This window comes from Myotis daubentonii, chromosome 3 (assembly GCF_963259705.1).
Source record: "Myotis daubentonii chromosome 3, mMyoDau2.1, whole genome shotgun sequence".
In the NCBI taxonomy this organism is placed as follows: Eukaryota; Metazoa; Chordata; class Mammalia; order Chiroptera; family Vespertilionidae; genus Myotis; species Myotis daubentonii.
Genome location: NC_081842.1, coordinates 172806598 through 172824093, shown reverse-complemented (window position 1 = coordinate 172824093; position 17496 = coordinate 172806598). Strand labels below are relative to the sequence as shown.

At 42.5% G+C, this 17496-nt stretch overlaps 1 protein-coding gene across 4 annotated transcripts in view; it reads left to right on the top strand.

Moving 5' to 3' along the window:
* Window positions 1-2700: 2700 nt before the first annotated feature.
* Window positions 2701-17496, top strand: part of LEPR (leptin receptor) — a 94770-nt gene continuing 79974 nt past the window's right edge. The window contains exons 1-2 of one of the 4 annotated variants that reach the window (XM_059689270.1): window positions 2701-2911; window positions 3410-3519. The gene's annotated coding sequence lies outside the window, so the exon portion shown is untranslated. Of the gene's footprint in view, window positions 2912-3409; window positions 3520-17083; window positions 17439-17496 lie in introns of those variants that run through there. The other 3 variants (XM_059689269.1, XM_059689272.1, XM_059689271.1) reach the window with 3 other exon arrangements.

Below are 17496 nucleotides of genomic sequence, written 5' to 3'. Positions count from 1 at the left end.
AGTAGCTCTAGATCTTTTAGGATACATCTCTAACAGGGACAAGTATTGCTTTGGTTATACCATCCTGCCATGGTGGAAAGTGGTAGTCCACTGTCATATTTTATGTAACCTATCTAAAACATTAATAATTACCTCCAATGAAATTGCTATTTCACTTGCCAATCTGCTAAAATCTGTAGACTCCTTAGCAAAAATAGTATTAGGATACTGACTGGACTAAAGGAATTATAAATTTAGGCCTAACCCTTCTAGTACTAATTTTAATCCTTTATATAACATTTAAGTTAACCATATTATGTATCATAAGATATGTAAATGAGCCTCAAGGATTGAAAAGCAAATGCATCTTGAGGCTTCTCCTCCTGATAAAACTAGAAAATATATCTCACAATAGGTTCTGGCATTTCATGCCAAATTAATATCTCAAGGCTCTTCTACCAATTAGTTAGGGGGGGAAAAAAGAGAGAAACTTCCATAGAAATGGAAGAAAAATTGATAGCAGGTAGTTGTAACCCACCCCTCTATTCTTTTAATATTGTTTCTGTTAAAAGTGTTTTTGTAATAGATGTATTGTTAACTAATATGTAATATGTGGATAGGTGGTATATTTGTGTAAGAGTTCCAGGAACTAGTTTTGGGTGAGGAGGCTGACTCCAGCAACTGTTCTGGCTCTGGAAGACTTGCTGATTCTCAACCATAAAAACCGGACCTCTGCTTGACCAGTTTTGAGAAAATCATTGAAATGGACTCTGCTGACTTACAGGTAGAGAAGTTTCAACCTCCTCCCACCTGATTTCTCTGTTCTGTTCTCCCTCTTCCTCCTAATAAAAACCCCTGCCTACACTGAGATGTTAAGATGGTTTTTGGGATGGGAGTTCACCATTTTCCCAGGCTGCCAGCACCTGAATAAACCCTCTTTCCTTGCACTAGCACCTCCCTCTTGAGAATTGGTTTTTGATTTGGCAGCCAGCCAAACCTGAGTTCATTATCAGGATCTTACTTAAACAAAGGTCTTTGCAGATGAAGCAAGAATATTGAGTTGAGATTCATCCTGGATTATCTGGATGGTCCCTAAATCAATGACAAGTGTACTTATAAGAGACAGAAGAGAAGACAGACACAGAGGAGAAGACCATGTGAAGATGGAGTCAATGATCAGAGAGATGCAACAACAAGTCAATGAATTCCTGGAGTTACCAGAAGCTGAATGAGGCAAGAAAGAATTCTCCCCAAGAGCTGTGGGAGGGAGTGTAGACCAGATGACACACTGACTTTGGACTTCTGACGTCCAAAACAGTGAGAGAATACATTTCTGGTGTTTTAAACATTAAACTTGTGGTCATTTGTTAAGGCAGCTCTAGGACCCTAACATGCTATTTTATACCAATTATTTGATTAAGGATTCGGCTATGTTGTTTAATTTCATAATAATTCTGGAAAGTCAGTATCTCTACTCCACTTCTTGTCTCCACCCACTGGAGACATTACCTGTTTTTGTGAGGTTTGATGAAAACCGAAAGGTTAGTGTTTTGGGGTTATTTTTGCCTATCACTGATGGCCCAGCAAGTCCATTCATTGCACAAATATGAAATTTTGGAATAAAGTACTCTCAACAAGTGGTCTGGAGATTGAAATGCTCTTCAGGAAAGTGACACTGGTCCTGGGAAGATATTTCTACGGGGGAAAAGGTCCATGAACAAAACTGGCCAAGTGATTGGGCTAGGGAGACAGGACACCTGCTTTTGGCCTTATCTATCTCTGGGCTCCTTTCTCTCTACGCTTCCGATGCCTCTTCCTGTGAGGGCGTTAGGTAAGTTCATGTCTAGAAACCTTTTAAAATTAACTATCCAACCGACCTAGAGTATGTTCACTCCACTTAATTCATTCTTCCTCACCCTGTATCATCTATCACAATGAATAGTTATAGGAATACTTGCTTGTCTGTCTGCCACAACCCCAAGTTCAAGGAACATAATAACTTCACCTAGCATATTGTCTGGCACACAGGACCTCCTCAATTAATAAACAAATCCATGGATGAACATTTTGAGTAGAGAGCAAGAAAATGTCTATTTACTTTGAGGTCAGAATCAGACTGGTCAAGGACGCTTTTTTTTTCCCTATATCAAAAGCCATTAATTTTCAAGAGAAAGGTAAGTGGCCATTTAGTCCAGCCCCCCACTTGATGCCTAAGTGGCCTCTTCAGCCTTCCTTACAAGCATGACCAATATGGTTGGCTGACATCCTTGGTTACAGGAAATCCACTACCTCACTACTCCTGGGCTTTTCAATTCTCTTTCCTTTTCCACTCCCCCCAGTTACTGAAATCGTTATGGCACATTTCCCACCCCTGAGGGAGCAGAGGCCTGGAAGTCTGGAAGTGGGAGGAACAGGGGGACTCCTAGCCCAACTAAGAGTCTGAGAACCACTGGCTTCAGGTGGGCGCGCTGTAGCTGACGGCAGCATCCAGGAGTGGCGCCGCCTTCCTGCTGGGTTTGCCTCCGCTTTCTGCCTCAGGGAACGCAGAGGGTCTTCCTTCCCGAGCTCCCGGTAGTCCTCCCCGCGGCCACCCGCAGCCGTATCCCAGCCGCCGCCTCGGTCACCTGCGCCCCGGGTCACCTGGCCGCCCGCTGGGTCCGTTCCTCCCGCCCCGGAGCGAGCGTGGAGAGGGGCGCTGGCAGCATCCCGCTCTCCCTCCCCTCTCCCCTCCCCACCCGTTCCCCCTCGGCCCCTCCTCCCCACACCCTCGGCTGCGCTCCACTCTCCCGAGAGTTGCCCGGCCCCTTCAATGAGGAGTTTGGAGCCGCCCCACTGCAGAGTCCACACCGGCTGAGCCAGAGCCACGCGAGTGCGAGAGCCCGGGTGCGGCCGCCATCTCTGCTTTCCGTCTGGGTTGGACCCCGGCATCGAGGTGAGACCCGCTTCTCTCTCCTCCATTCCCCCACTGCCTCCTCTTCGGGCCCTGAGGAATCCAGGAGCCGGTCGCTGGGGCGCGCGTGGCCCGCCCGGAGCCCGTGGGCCACCTGGGGACCCGGAGTTCGGGGCAGCTCAGCGGCGCCACCTGAGAGGCCAGCGGCCGGGGGGCGGCTGGAGGGGCGCCGGGGAGCTCTCGGCTTCCCCCGGGCTGGGAACCAGGGGGTGGGGGGAACGGAGGCGAGGGGGATCCGGGCGCAGGACTGAGGGCAGCCAGCGAGCCTGGGCGCACCTGCCGGGCGCCACGGAAAGGACGGGCCAACCCGCCAACTTCTTTTCCGTCTCCTTCCTACACTTTGGGACGGAAGGGACTGCGACTTAAACCATAAGCCTTGGGTCCTGGAGGAAGGATTTATTGGTTTGGATGACAGAAGGAAAAAAAAAGTGTGTTATAGACCCGAGCCTCTGCTTTCCACCCTTTCCTGCTATCCTCAAGCAAATTAAAAACAAAATACAAGACCCAATCCCAATCAAAGCGCTTGTTTAAAGGGATTCGTAGAGGTGAGAAAAAGAGACCCGACTGGGGAATCATTTCGGAAATCTCAGGTTTGACGAGGCTGGCTCAGAAATTGGGTGTTGTGGGTGCTATTTCCCTTGCGTTTGTAAACAGGATGACACGGGCTCTTGTAACCCTGGAGGAGATCCTTATAGTGAGGGGTTGCTTAGAGTGTTCTCTGTTAAAATTCTTTCCCCAAATCTTAAAGGATGTGGAAACAAATATTCTTTCAGAGCTTTGGACTTGAAGTCAGAATTTTGGTATGACGTGCCATTTGTCTGTGACACTGGTTAGCTTAACTTCTCTGGGCCTCAGTTTCCTCATCTGTCAAATTAGGGGGTTGGATTGGGATTCTGAGGGCCTTCTAATAATAACTAAGATGTTTCCCAACTAAAAAAAATGTATAACTCTGGAACTCTTTAGCATGTTAGATTCATAATTTCATGACATTGGTTCTTGGCATTTTTGTATATAGGCATTTATGATTTGTACCTGTAGGTTTTTCAAACCAAAATTAAAGAGAAAAAAACACTTACAAAAGGGTTCAGAAATATATAGTTTACGTGTAAATACTTAGATCATCTCTCACAGTACCTTAAAAAACCTTGTTCAACTTTAAGTCAGTAGTGTATTTGTAACATTGCAAAAAAAACCGTGTGCCATCAGCAAAGTACTTACTCTCTTTCAGCATTGTACATTTGGAATACATAAAAATTGTTTTGGAGGAAAACTAAAAATTTCACATTTCCTATCAATTACTGATCTTGAACAGTGTTTGTTACTTTTTAGCATAAAGTTGTGTGTAGAATATTAAAAAAATGGTTTCAGACCACTTCAGAGCCTCTCTGAATTAAGCTCAGGAGCAGAGATGCCAATTTTAGTAATGCATTTTGGTCCCCTTGGAATGAATCCCAGAAAATAGCAGAGGTTAACTAAACTGATAAGCCAGAAATTAGGAATTGACACACACACACACACACACACACACACACACACACAGGAAGTTATACAAGCAGTGTGTACTATAAAGTGTCATTGAACCTTTCATTTCTTTTTTATTAAAACAACAACAACAGACAACTTTTGGCTTAAGCAGACAGAGACTATTAGAATGGCTTTTGTTGTCACTTGTAATTCAGAATTATTTAAGATTTAGTTGTCAGCCATTAGGATAGGTTTAGAAGTGGTCTAGCTTTTTTGGTGGCTTTGATATAAAATAATGTCTTCCCACCAGCATGTGTGTTGTCTGCAGTGAGGGAGAATGGAATGGATTGGAAGTATTCTTTTATGAACACATTTGAACTTAGTTTCAGGGCCTTTTTGCTTTTGGGCTGGAAGTCTCATAAACCAATCATTCAGGCATTTATTTGCCTTCTCTCTTATGCTCTGGTGAAGTAGATCAGTGGTTCTCAACCTTCCTAATGCTGCGACCCTTTAATACAGTTCCTCATGTTGTGGTGACCCCCAACCATAAAATTATTTTCGTTGCTACTTCATAAGTGTAATTTTGCTACTGTTATGAATCATAATGTAAATATCTGATGTGCAGGATGTATTTTCATTGTTACAAATTGAACATAATTAAAGCATAGTGATTAATCACAAAAACAATATGTAATTATATATGTGTTTTCCAATGGTCTTAGGCAACCCCTGTGAAAGGGTTGTTCGACCCCCAAGGGGGTCGCGACCCACAGGTTGGGAACCGCTGAAGTAGATAATCATCTCCTTTGAAGCAGATGTTCAAAGAATTCAACAAACTGTTGAATGAACCCCCAGCAGCAGAACTGATATATGCTGGCTTCTCCTTGCTCTTTTAAATATATTTTCATGGATTTCAGAGAGGAAGGGAGAGGGAGAGAGAGATAGAAACATCAATGATGAGAGAGAATCATTGATTGGCTGCCCTCTGTACACCCCCTACTGGGGATTGAGCCCACAACCTGGGCATGTGCCCTTGACTAAAATCGAACCCGGGACCCTTCAGTCCACAGGCCCATGCTCTAGCCACTGAGCCAAACCAGCTAGGGCTCTCCTTGCTTTTTGCAAAACAACTGGGAACAGTGGGTGGATCTGACTACTCATAGTCCACAGCCAACTCATTCATGGCTTAGAAGCATCATTATGGTTGGCAGAAGCTCTATTCCTCTTTTGTAATGTGGGGATTTTACTCTCACGAATTTACCAAGAAAAAACAGTCATGTCTTCACACTTAGATCACTATTATATAACCAAATGGTTTGTGTTTGTGAAGTGCAATATCTCAGGAGGTCTTGGAAATAAAACTAAAATATCCATTAAAAAATGAATGTCTTGGCAGTTACTGTACTGCATTTTTTCATACTCAGAGCCAAACACACAGAGAGTTCTATGGAGTTAAAAATCAAGAAAATGGCTATAGTCTGATTTAATTTTTAAGATTTTTTGTGGTTTACAAATCCTTCTCTTAATTAAACCAGAAAGGTACAAATGTTCACCAACTGGCCAAACCTATGTAACAAATGTTTTAGAATTTTAATTTAAATCTGGTCTTCTCAAATACTTTTTAAAACTTTGTGACAATAGGCAAATGCCCACTATTCACCATGTAAGAAAAAACACACATTGCTATTACTCTGAAACCTTTTCCTTTATCCTTCCTGGTCACAAGGTTTTTTTTTGGAATTTTATATAAATACTAGGGGCCCAGTGCACAAATTCATGCACCTTGAAAGGTACTGTGGGCTGGGAGGCTGTGGTGGACACAGGGGCAGGTCTCGGCCCATCCTCTGTGCCCCTGCTCTGCCCCTCCCACCACGGCCCCTTGTCCCCTGTCTGCTGGCAGCCCCCGCCACTGCTGCCGCTCCCACATGCTGATGTCACAGAGCGATAGGGGCCAGCACCAGCAGCAGGTGTGAGCAGGGCCGGCACCATCAGTGGGTGCAAGCGGTGGCTGCTGCCCCCATCAGCCTTCAGAAGCAGGGGCAGATAGAGAAGCCCTCAGGGATGATCAGGGCTGGCAGTCGCTTGCACCCACTGATGGCACTGAGCGATCAGGACCAGCGCGAGGCACCAGCAGCGGGTGTTAGCAGCGGCTCTGGCGCTGGCAGTGGGTGTGAGCAGTGGCTCCAGCGCTGGCAGCGGGTGTGAGCAGTGGCTGCCAGCTCTGATTGCCCTTCAGGAGCAGGGGGAGGTGGAGAAGCCCTCAGGGGCAATTGGGGCCAGCAGCCGCCACTCACACCCACTGACAGTGCTGAGTGATCAGGGCCAGCGCTGGGCGCCAGCAGCGGGTATGAGCAGAGCTGGCGCTGGCAGCAGGTGCAAGTGCCCAGTGGAACTGTGGTGCATGGGAGCAAAGAATTTTCAGTAACCACCAGAGGCTCAGCCCAATGACAGCAACTGGCGCCCCGCCTTGGTCTGGCACCCCCGCTCACCTGCTCCACCATCCCACCATGGCTGATGCCCACCATGTTCCCAGCTCTGCCACCTGCTGCCAATGCCCACTATGATCCATGCATGCCCCCTGGTGGTCAGCGCACATCGTAGTGACCGGTTGTTCGGTTGTTCCACTGTTTGGTCTATTTGCATATTAGGGTTTTATATATATTGATAGGAGGCCTTCTTTCTTCCTTTTTTTAAATTCTTTATTGTTTAAAGTATTACATAAGTCTCTTTTTTCTGGAGGCATTCTTTCATAGATTCTTTTGCTTAATATTATATTTGTAAGATTAAGCCATTTCTTTGTTTCCCTTTATTTTATTTTTTTAAATCCTCACCCAAAGATAGCTTTTTTCATTGATCCTAGAGAGAGAAGAAGGGATAGGGAGAGAGAAAAACATTGATTTGAGAAAAAAACATTAATTAGTTGCCTCCTATAGGTGCCCCAACTGTGGATCGAACCCAAAGCCTGGCTGGAATCAAACCCACAACCCTTTGGTTATGGACAACACTCTAACTAACTGAGCCACACCAGCCAGGTGTTGTTCCCCTTTAAAGCAAAAACTTTTAAGAAGAGTTGCCTCTCTCCAATTCATCTCTTTGGAACATTTTCTCTCTTATTTGTTTATTTATTTAATCTTTATTGTTAAAAGTATAACAGATGTCCCCTTTTTTCCTTCATTGACCCCCTTCCATCCCATTCCTGCCCCCTCCTCTGGCCTTCCCTGAACTATTGTTTGTCCATGAGCTATGCAGATCTATAATAATAAAAGCATAGTATGCTAATTAGACCAGACATTTTTCCGGACGTCCTTCTGGATGACCTTCTGGTTGAAGCCGGGGCTGCGAGGGAAGCCCAGGTCCCAAGTGCCTGCCTGTGGCTGCAGGGAAGCCCAGGTCTGGGGTGCCAGGGGGAAGCTGGTGCCGGCAGCCAGGGGAAGGAAGGCCTACTCTTGTATGGATTTCATGTATCTGGCCTTTAGTATGCATATAAGTTCTTTGGTTAATTTCTTCCCATCCCTCCTCCCCCGCCCCTTCCCTATGAAATACATCAGTCTGTTGCATGTTTCAGTGTCTCTCGATCTGTTTTGTTCATCAGTTTATTTTGTTCATTGGATTCTACATATGAGTGAGATTATGTGATATTTATGTATATTTGTATTGCTCAGAGTTTATAAAATGACTTTATTTTGGCCTCCTTAATATTTAAAAGTAATTTGAGCCAACATTAAAACTTTTTGAGATTATATACTCAACTAGTAGCCCTTCGCATCAATCCGTGTGCGAGTAGCTCGCTGTAGCTTGTCTCAGCTGGCCACCCACCCACCGCAGCTGGTAGCTCTCCACTGCTCCTAGCTCACTGCCTCGCCCTCCTGTAGCTCTCCACCTGCTCCCCCGCCCTCCTGCAGCTCTCCCTGCTCCTAGCTCACTGCCCCGCCCTCCTGTAGCTCTCCACCTCTTGTAGATTGGTCATGAGGTTACGGCATAATGGATAATTAGCATATTATTCTCTTATTATATAGGATTATATATTTCTGGCTCCTTTAAAGAAATTTAGAACTATCTACAGTAATGAGATTGAGCTGAGCACAAACTGCTCTCTTTTCCTCTTTTTTAAAAAAGGATTAAATCTTTATTGTTGAAAGTATTACATATGTCCCCTTTTCCCGCAATTGACACCTCTAGCCCACCCCACCCCCTGCCCCAGGCCTTCACCACCCTATTGTTTGTGTCCATAGGTTAGGCATATATGCATACAAGTTCTTTGGTTGGTATCTTCCCACCCACTCTCCCTCTCCCACCTTCCCTCTGAGATTCATACTGTTCCATGTTTTTATGTGTCTGGATTTATCTTATTCATTAGATTCCACATATGAGTGAGGTTATGTGATATTTATCTTTCTCTGACTGGCTTATTTCCTTTAGCATAATGCTCTTCAGGTCCACCCATTCTGTTGCAAATGATGAGTTCTTTCTTTTTTACAGCTGCCATCGTGTAAATGTACCATAGCCTTTTTATCCACTCACCTACTAATGGGCACTTGGGCTCTTTTTATCAGATTTTAGCTATTGTAAATTGTGCTGCTATGAACATAGGGGTGCATACATTCTTTCTGATTGGTGCTTTGGGTTTCTTACAATATATTCCTAGAAGTGGGATCACTGGGTCAGATGGCAGTTCCAAATTTAATTTTTTGAGGATACTCCATACTGTTTCCCACCGTGGCTGCATCAGTCTGCATCCCCACCAGCAGTGTACTAGGGTTCCCTTTTTTCCACATCCTCACCAACTCTTGTCATTTGTTGATTTGTTGATAGTAGCTATTCTGACAGGTGTGTTGTGATATCTGATTGTCATTTTAACTTGCATCTCTTTGATGATTAGTGACTTTGAACATTTTTTAATATGTTTCATGGTCTTCTGTATGTCTTCTTTCAAAAAGTGTCTATTTAGGTCCTTTGCCCATTTTTTGCTTGGATTGCTTTTGTTAAGTTGTATGAGTTCCCTATGAATTTTGGAGATTAAACCCTTATTGGAGATAACATTGGCAAATATGTTCTCCCATTCAGTGGGCTTTCTTGTTGTTTTGTTGATGGTTTCTTTCACTGTGCAGAAGCTTTTTATTATGAGATAGTCCCATTTGTTTATTTTCTCCTTATTTCCATTGCCTTAGGAGCTGTATTGGTACAGATATTGCTATGACATATGTCTGATATTTTGCTGCCTATGGCTTCTTCTAAGATTTTTATGGTTTCCTATCTTACGTTAAAGTCCTTTATCCATTTTGAGTTTATTTTTGTCTATGGTGTAAGTTGGTTGTCTAGTTTCATTTTTTTTTGCATGTATTTGTCCAATTTTCCCAACACCATTTATTGAAGAGACTGTTTTGACTCCATTGTATGCTCTTGCCTCCTTTGTTAAATATGGAGCATAATGACTTGGGTCGATCTCTGGGTTCTCTGTTCTGTTCCATTGGTTTATATGTCTGTTCTTGTGCCAGTACCAGGCAGTTTTGAGAACAATGTCTTTGTAGTATAGCTTGATATCTGGTATTGTGATCCCTCCAACTTTGTTCTTCTTTCTCAAGATTGCTGCAGCTATTCGGGGTCTTTTTTTTTATTCCAGATGAATTTTTGGATAGTTTGTTCTAGGTCTTTGAAGTATGCTGTTGGTATTTTAATGGGGATTGCATTGAACCTATAGATTGCTTTGGGTAGTATGGACATTTTAACGATGTTGATTCTACCAATCCATGAACACGGTGTATTCTTCCATTTGTTTTTGTCTTTCTCTATCTCTTTTTCAGCATCCTGTAATGTTCTGAGTACAGGTCCTTCACCTCCGTGGTTAAATTTATTCATAGGTATCTTAATTTTTTTTGTTACAATGGTAAATGGGATTGTTTTTGCAGTTTCTCTTTCTGTGAATTCATTATTGGTGTATTAAACAGCCATAGATTTCTGAGTGTTAATTTTGTATCCTGCTACATTACCAAATTCATTTATTAGTTCTAGTAGTTTTTTGATGGAGTCTTTAGGTTTTCCTATGTACAATATCAAGTCATCTGCAAATAATGACAACTTTACTTCTTCTTTTCCAATTTGGATGCCTTTTGTTTCTTCTTCTTGTCTGATCACTATGGCTAGCACTTCCAGTACTATGTCAAATAGGAGCGGTGAAAGTGTGCATCCCTGCATTGTTCCTGTTTTTAGGGGAAATAGTTTTAGTTTTGCCCATTGACTATGACATTGGTCAAGGTATCTTTTGATTTCTTCCTTTATCTCATTGTTAATCCATGGATTGTTTTGTAACATGTCATTTAATCTCCATGTGTTTTTGTGTTTTTCTTATGATTGACTTTTATTTTTACACCATTATGGTCAGAGAAGGTGCTTAATATGACTTTAATCTTTTTAAATTTATTGAGACATGTTTTGTGTTCTAACATGTGGTCTGTTCTGGAAAATGTTCCATGTGCACTTGAAAATAATGTATATTCTGCTACTTTGGGGTGAAATGCTCTGAAGATATCTATTAAATCCATTTTATCTAGTGTGTCCTTTAAGGTTGTTGTTTCATTGTTGATTTTCTGTCTGAAAGATCCATCCACTGATGTCAATAGGGTGTTAAAGTCCTTTACTGTGAATGTATTACCGTCGTTTCTCACTTTATGTCCATCAAGATTTGCTTTATATATATTTAGGTGCTGCTATGTTGGGTGCATAAATGTTTACAAGGGTTATAGCCTCTTGTTGGATTGCTCCCTTTATCATCATGTAATGTCCTTCATTGTCTTTTACCATAGCCTTTGTTTTAAAGTCTATTTTGTAAGTATTGCTACTCCAGCTTTTATTTCATTTCCATGTCCATGAAATACCTTTTTCCATCTCTTTATTTTTAGTCTGTTTGTTTTGAGGTGGTTTTCTTGTTGACAGCATATATATGGGTCTTGCTTTCTTACCCATTCAGCTATCCTATGTCTTTTGATTGGAGCATTTAAACCATTTACATTAAAGGTGATTATTGATAGGTACTTATTTATTGTCATTTTATTCTTTAAATCCATGTTCCTCTCTCCTCCTCCTCCTTCTTCTCATCCTTCTCTGTCTTGTTCTTCTCCTCAGAGAGGGCTCTTTAACCTTTCTTGTACTATTGGTTTGGTGGTAATGAGGTCCTTTAGCTTTTTATTGTCTGGGAAGCTCTTTATTTCTCCTTCAATTTTAAATGATAGCCTTGCTGGGTAAAGTAGTCTTGGTTGTAGGTCTTTGTTTTTCATGACTTTAAATGTCTCATATGAATCTCTTTAGGCCTGAAATGGTTCTGTTGATAAACTCATGGGTGCTCCCTTATAACTTACTGTCTTTCTCTTGGTATTTTTAAGATTCTCTCCTTGTCTTTTACCTTTGCTATTTTAATTATGATGTGTCTTGGTGAGGGGCTTTTGGGTTCATCTTATTTGGGAATCTCTGTGCTTCCTGGGCTTGTGTATCTTTTTCCTTCACCTTGTTAGGGTCATTTTCAGTCATTATTTCTTCAAAACAGTTTCTCAATCCTTTGTTCTCTCTCTTCTCCTTCTGGTACTTTTGTGTGTATATGTTGTTACTCTTCATGTTGTACCAAAGTTTCCTTAAACGTCCTTATATTTTTAAAATTCCTTTTTTCTTTTTGCAGCTCTGATTGGATGTTTTTTCTACCTTGTCTTCCAAATCACTGATTGAATTATCTGCTTCATCCAACCACTGTTTATTCCCTCTAGTGCAGGGGTACTCAAACTTTTTAAACAGGGGGCCAGTTCACTGTCCCTCAGACCGTTGGAAGGCCGGACTATAGTTTAAAAAAAAACAACTATGAACAAATTCCTATGCACACTGCACATATCTTATTTTGAAGTAAAAAAACAAAACGGGAACAAATACAATATTTGTATTTGCATGTGGCCTGCGGGCTGTAATTTGAGGACTCCTGCTCTAGTGTATTCTTTATTTCAGATATTTTTTACTGGTTCTTTTTTTATGGTTTCTATATCCCTTTTTATGTTTACTCTCTTTGGTTAAGTTCTCATTGATTTCATCCATTCTTCCCCTGAGACTTGAGCATCCTTATAACCATTCTTTTGAACTCTATATCTCGTAAACTTGCCTCCATTTCGTTTAGCCCTTTTTCTAGAGTTTTCTCCTATTCTTTCATTTGGTGCATGTTTATTTGTCTCACCATTTTGGCTGCCTCTGTGTTTGTTTCTATGAGTTAGTTTTATCTGCTATGATTCTCAGTCTAGGTAGAGTGGCCTTATCTGTAGTTTGTGGCTCAGTGTCCTTGATTACCTGTGTTGGGTGCTTTAGAAATGTCCTTTATGTGAGTTATGTGGGTCCTCCGTTTGAATCTTGATTGCTATTTACCCATACATGTATGGAATCAACCCTCAGGCTGGATGAATGTGAGGATCAACCCCAACCACAATGTTCTAGCTGCTGTGCAGGTGCTGACCACATAGAGAGGAAGTTGCCTCAGCAAAGTGTGGTACCTGCTGATATATCTCTTTGGATATGTTGATTGTAAAGCTAAACTGAATACTGCTGTTTGTTGCCTGAAGCTGGCCATTGGATGTTTTGATTCTGGGGCCTTTTGGGAATGATTCTGGTGCAAGTCAATGTCAGACTCTGCCTGTGAGCCCCTAGGTCCACTTCTGTCTGCCCCCACCTGCCAGCTGCCTATTAGGCTCAGCCACTGAAGGAAACTCTGGCAGTACCTAAATTGCATGCAATAGGTTCTCAGTGAGTTACTAGGTAGGAGTGAGAGTGTTCTCCAGATCTATATGGGTTCAGCCTTGGTGCCAGAACTGGGTCTGAGGTCCCTCAGCAAATGTCCTAGGGTTTACCAAGTCTAGTGGGTGCTTGCACACCTTTGTGTGGGTCGGAGTTTCAGAGAGTAGTCAGGATGAGGCCAGCAAAGTTTATCAGGCCTAACCAGACCAAAATTTGTCCATGTGAAAGGAAGACTACTGATCAAGTGTGAGATAAAAAAATATCCTCTGTTCTAGGGCCACACAACATAGTCTGTCACAGATTCTGCCAGGAGTCTGATCCCAGCAGGGAGGGGCCACTGGGAGTCAGGAGAGGAGGAAGTGCTTGTCAGGTTTGAGGGATTTTGGGGGCTATGGCTTCCATCCCAGAGCCACACACCTCAGACTGTCCTGGATTCTGCCCAGGGCTCAGCAGGGTGGAACCTCCAAAAGTCATGAGGTTGGGGCCCCTGGGAGCTCAGAGGTTCTACCGTGAAGAAGAGGCACCAGTCAGGTTCACAGGAAAGCCACACAACTCAGTCACTAACATCCCTTGAGTCTGCCCAAACCTCTACACCACATCCCAGGCCTCTCACTCCTCAGCAGGCCAGAAGCTCTGCAAGATGGGTCAACAGAGTGTCTGCAGGGTGGTGCTATTGCTTTCCCCCAGGCTGATGCTGTATGGAAGGGCAAGCTCAACCCAAGAAAGATGGCATCTATGGTGTTGTAGAACGACTCAGCATAGATATCCTGGAAGTTGTTTTCTCAGCTCTTTCCCCAGAACCCCAGTTTCTTCTCATACAATTGTAGCCTGCTCTGCCCTCATTCTGTCAGATCACAGGGTGAATGGCTGCAAACGAGATTTTATATGTTGACCCTGTAAGGGGGTTCCTATTTTTCTAGCAGACTCTTCTCTCTCTCTGGCGGACAGAAACCCTGCTGCTTTTCACAGCCAGATGTTATGTGGGTGTCTCTTCTTGGCTCTGATGCTCTGGAATGTGGAGCCCAGTTTGGGCATGAGACCCCACACTTCTCAGGGGGTGCCTCCAGAATCTCAACTGCTGCCTGTGGGAGCAGGGCCAGTTCTTTTTGTGTCTCCATACTTCCTACTAGTCTCAATGTGGTCTCTTTTGTAAATCCTTATTTATAAGGCTTCTTTTCAGCTGGTCTTCAGTTGGCTATCCTGGTTGATTGCTCTATATTTTAGTTGTACTTCCAGGTTGGTTCTGGGAGGAGATGAGTGCAGTTTCTACCTATTTTGCTGCCAGCTTGAATCTTGTTTTCTATTTTATTAATTGCAACTTTTATCTTTATTTTCTCCATTTTACTTTCTTATAATTTTCTTCTATTCTCACATCTCAAGATGAATAATAGCTCATTAATTTTTGGCCTTTCTTATTTTTGGAATTTTAAAAAATTATTTGAAATTTCCCTTCAAGGAATCCTTAATCTGCATGAAATAATTTTGAGATGCTTTTGTAAAAAAAAAAATTATCAGTTTAAAATATATATTGTTTTTAATTTTATCTATTTTGTTTAATCATTTGCTCAGAAGATTTTTTAAAATGTCCTAACATGTGGCATTTGTGCAGTTATATTTTTTGCTATTTATTTCTGTCTTAAAAACTCTGTGGTCAAAGGATGTGGTCTGTCTGATTTTAGTCCTTTGGTTCTGTTTGTACCATGCTTTCTATCTTTGTGTATAGTCAGTTTTTGTAAATGCAACATTGGTCCTTGAAAATAATATTTTGTCTGCATTTGGGGGGAGCAGAGTTCAATGTGTGTCAAATTTGTTAATGTTGTCCCAATGTCATTTGTTAGTGTTGTTCCCAACTCATATATCCTCATATATTGTGTATCTATTGTTTTGCTTATTTGATTCATTCTTTAGAAGAGTGTGTTAAAATATCCCACCATCTATGTGGACTTCTGCCTTTTTTCTATAGTACTCTATGAGTTTTTACATTATATATTTTGAAGCTACATTGTAATATGTTATTTTTACATTATATTATAATTTATATATATATGTACATTTAAAATTATATATTCCTGCTGAATTGAAGCTCTCATCAACTGGAGTGACTCTCTTGAATTACTGTTTCTGCTTATGTAGTGTTTTATTGGGGAGATATTATTGTAAGATACATATTTACATACTTAACAACCTTTTAAAATAGTTCTGTGTTAGGGTTATCCTCATATTTCCGATTGGCTTCAACATGAAAACCAAATATATATGTTCTGTAACTCTTGAATCTGACATGCCAAGCTTAAAGATGTGATTAATGCAATTTTAATATTTTCCAGCGAATTTTAGTAAGTATAAGAAATATCAGAGACAGAAATGCTAGATATATAATAAAAATTGTCAAATTTAAGTGCAGTGAAATTGGAAGTTTAAAATCTTTTTTAGAATTGTGAACACTTAATATGTTTAAGTAGGCTATGGGAATTTGGGGGGATACTGATTCTTACTGAATGAAAGTCAGCCAGTCACTTATCCTATCTAATAATAGACAAACATGGTAATTGACCATACCTTCACTGTGCCTCCCATTGGCTAATCGGCGCAATATGCAAATTAACCACCAACAAAGATGGCGGATAATTTGCATGCTGCAGGCAGGGTGGGACAGCACCATCCAGCCTGCACTGCCGCCATCCGGGCATGGCAGCAGTGATCAGCTGGCCCCCCTGGGCGTCCCATGTGCAACCTGACCTGGGGCGGCGCCCCAACCCCCGGATCGGCCCTGTCGTGTGCACAACCCGGGGAGGCGGGGCAGGCACAGAGGGATCGGGCCTGCCATCTGCCACCTGGGGAGCGGGCCTAAGCCAGCAGGTGGTTATCTCCTGAGGGGTCCCAGACTGTGAGAGGGCACAGGTGGGGCTGAGGGACACCCCGCACACTTCCCCTCCCCAGCCAGTGCACAAATTTTTGTGCACCAGGCCTCTAGTTCTTTCATAAAATTAGTAGGCTAGATTCTTCCCACCATACAATTTTATGGTACCAAATAAAGTCTCCCTCAAAGTGAAAACAGTTCACTTTCGATAAGAGTGGGAGACTATTTGCTTGGTCATTGAAATGCTTAGGTAATGTACTCAGCTGGGTTATTCTTGTGGCTGTGCTTAGCATAGCATGGAGACTGCTGCAGAGTGATCAGAGTTGTGGGGAGCCATTGCCTAGTGGGCTGTGGATAATATCAAGGAGAGAGTCATACATTTGAGAACTATTTGAAAAAAAATTTGTGCTATACTGTGGACATAGTAAATCAAATTAGAGTACTGTGGACTAGCAAATGAAAATGACCTACTGCAGACTCTTAGGGGCGTTGTGGTATTAGTTTAATTTTAAAGTTTTTGCCAATTGGTGGAAAAAATCTAGAAATAATATAGGTTTACAAATGTATATACATATGTGTATAATAATGAATGAAAAAGAGAAAGGAAGGGAGGGAAAGTAAGTGGAGAGAGAGAGGAAGAAGAAGGTGAAGAAGAGGAAGGAGAAGGAGTAGGGGGAAAGAAGGAGGGGGAGGGGGAGAGGGAAGGAAGGAGGAAGAAGGAGGAGAAGGAAGAGGATGAGAAGAGGAGGAGGAGAAAGGGAGGGAGGGAGGGAGGAAAGGGAAGGAAAGAGCCAGCGAGTTTTTGAGAGAAAGAGGCTTTACTGCTGGGCCAATAATTTCTATAAAATTTTTGGGAGTGTACTAATATAAGTGTGTAGAGAATGCCTGGGAAGGCACATGAGCATTTCTTTAATTATTGTCAGCTGAATCCAGTGGCGTTGGCAGAGCCACATCCTGGAAACATTCCTTGCCAGAGGCAGGAGTGTTGTCAGCTTGACCTTCAGCCCAGGCACCAGGGGTTGGGTTTCGTTATCCAAATCCAGCCAAGCACCAGGAATGAATATGACTCGGGCCCACCCAAGAATGCACATAATCTCCTTTGTGTTGACCTTTAGTAAAACTTCCTGGTTTTTGCTGTATAAAATGAACACGCTGTATTGGCTCTGGGTTCCTGTCTCTCCATCAGAGGACAGTGGTCCCACCCAGTCCCAGCTTTTCCTACTGTATTTGTGTCTGTCTCTTTTCATTTTCTCAATCCCCGGTCGCCCCTGCTCAGGAACCAGACCGCTCTTTAGCCGCGCTGGACACGGAAAAGAGAGAAAAATTTATATCTGGCACCCGGATCCAGGGACCTGAATACTGGGGCACAAAAGTCAGGCGCAGGGGTCACTTCGAGAAGTGCACCGTGCAACAAACTAACGAAGTAAGGTAAGGAGTGGATTGTTGTAAGAACTGGGTGTAAAACATGGGCTATTCAAGGTCTCAG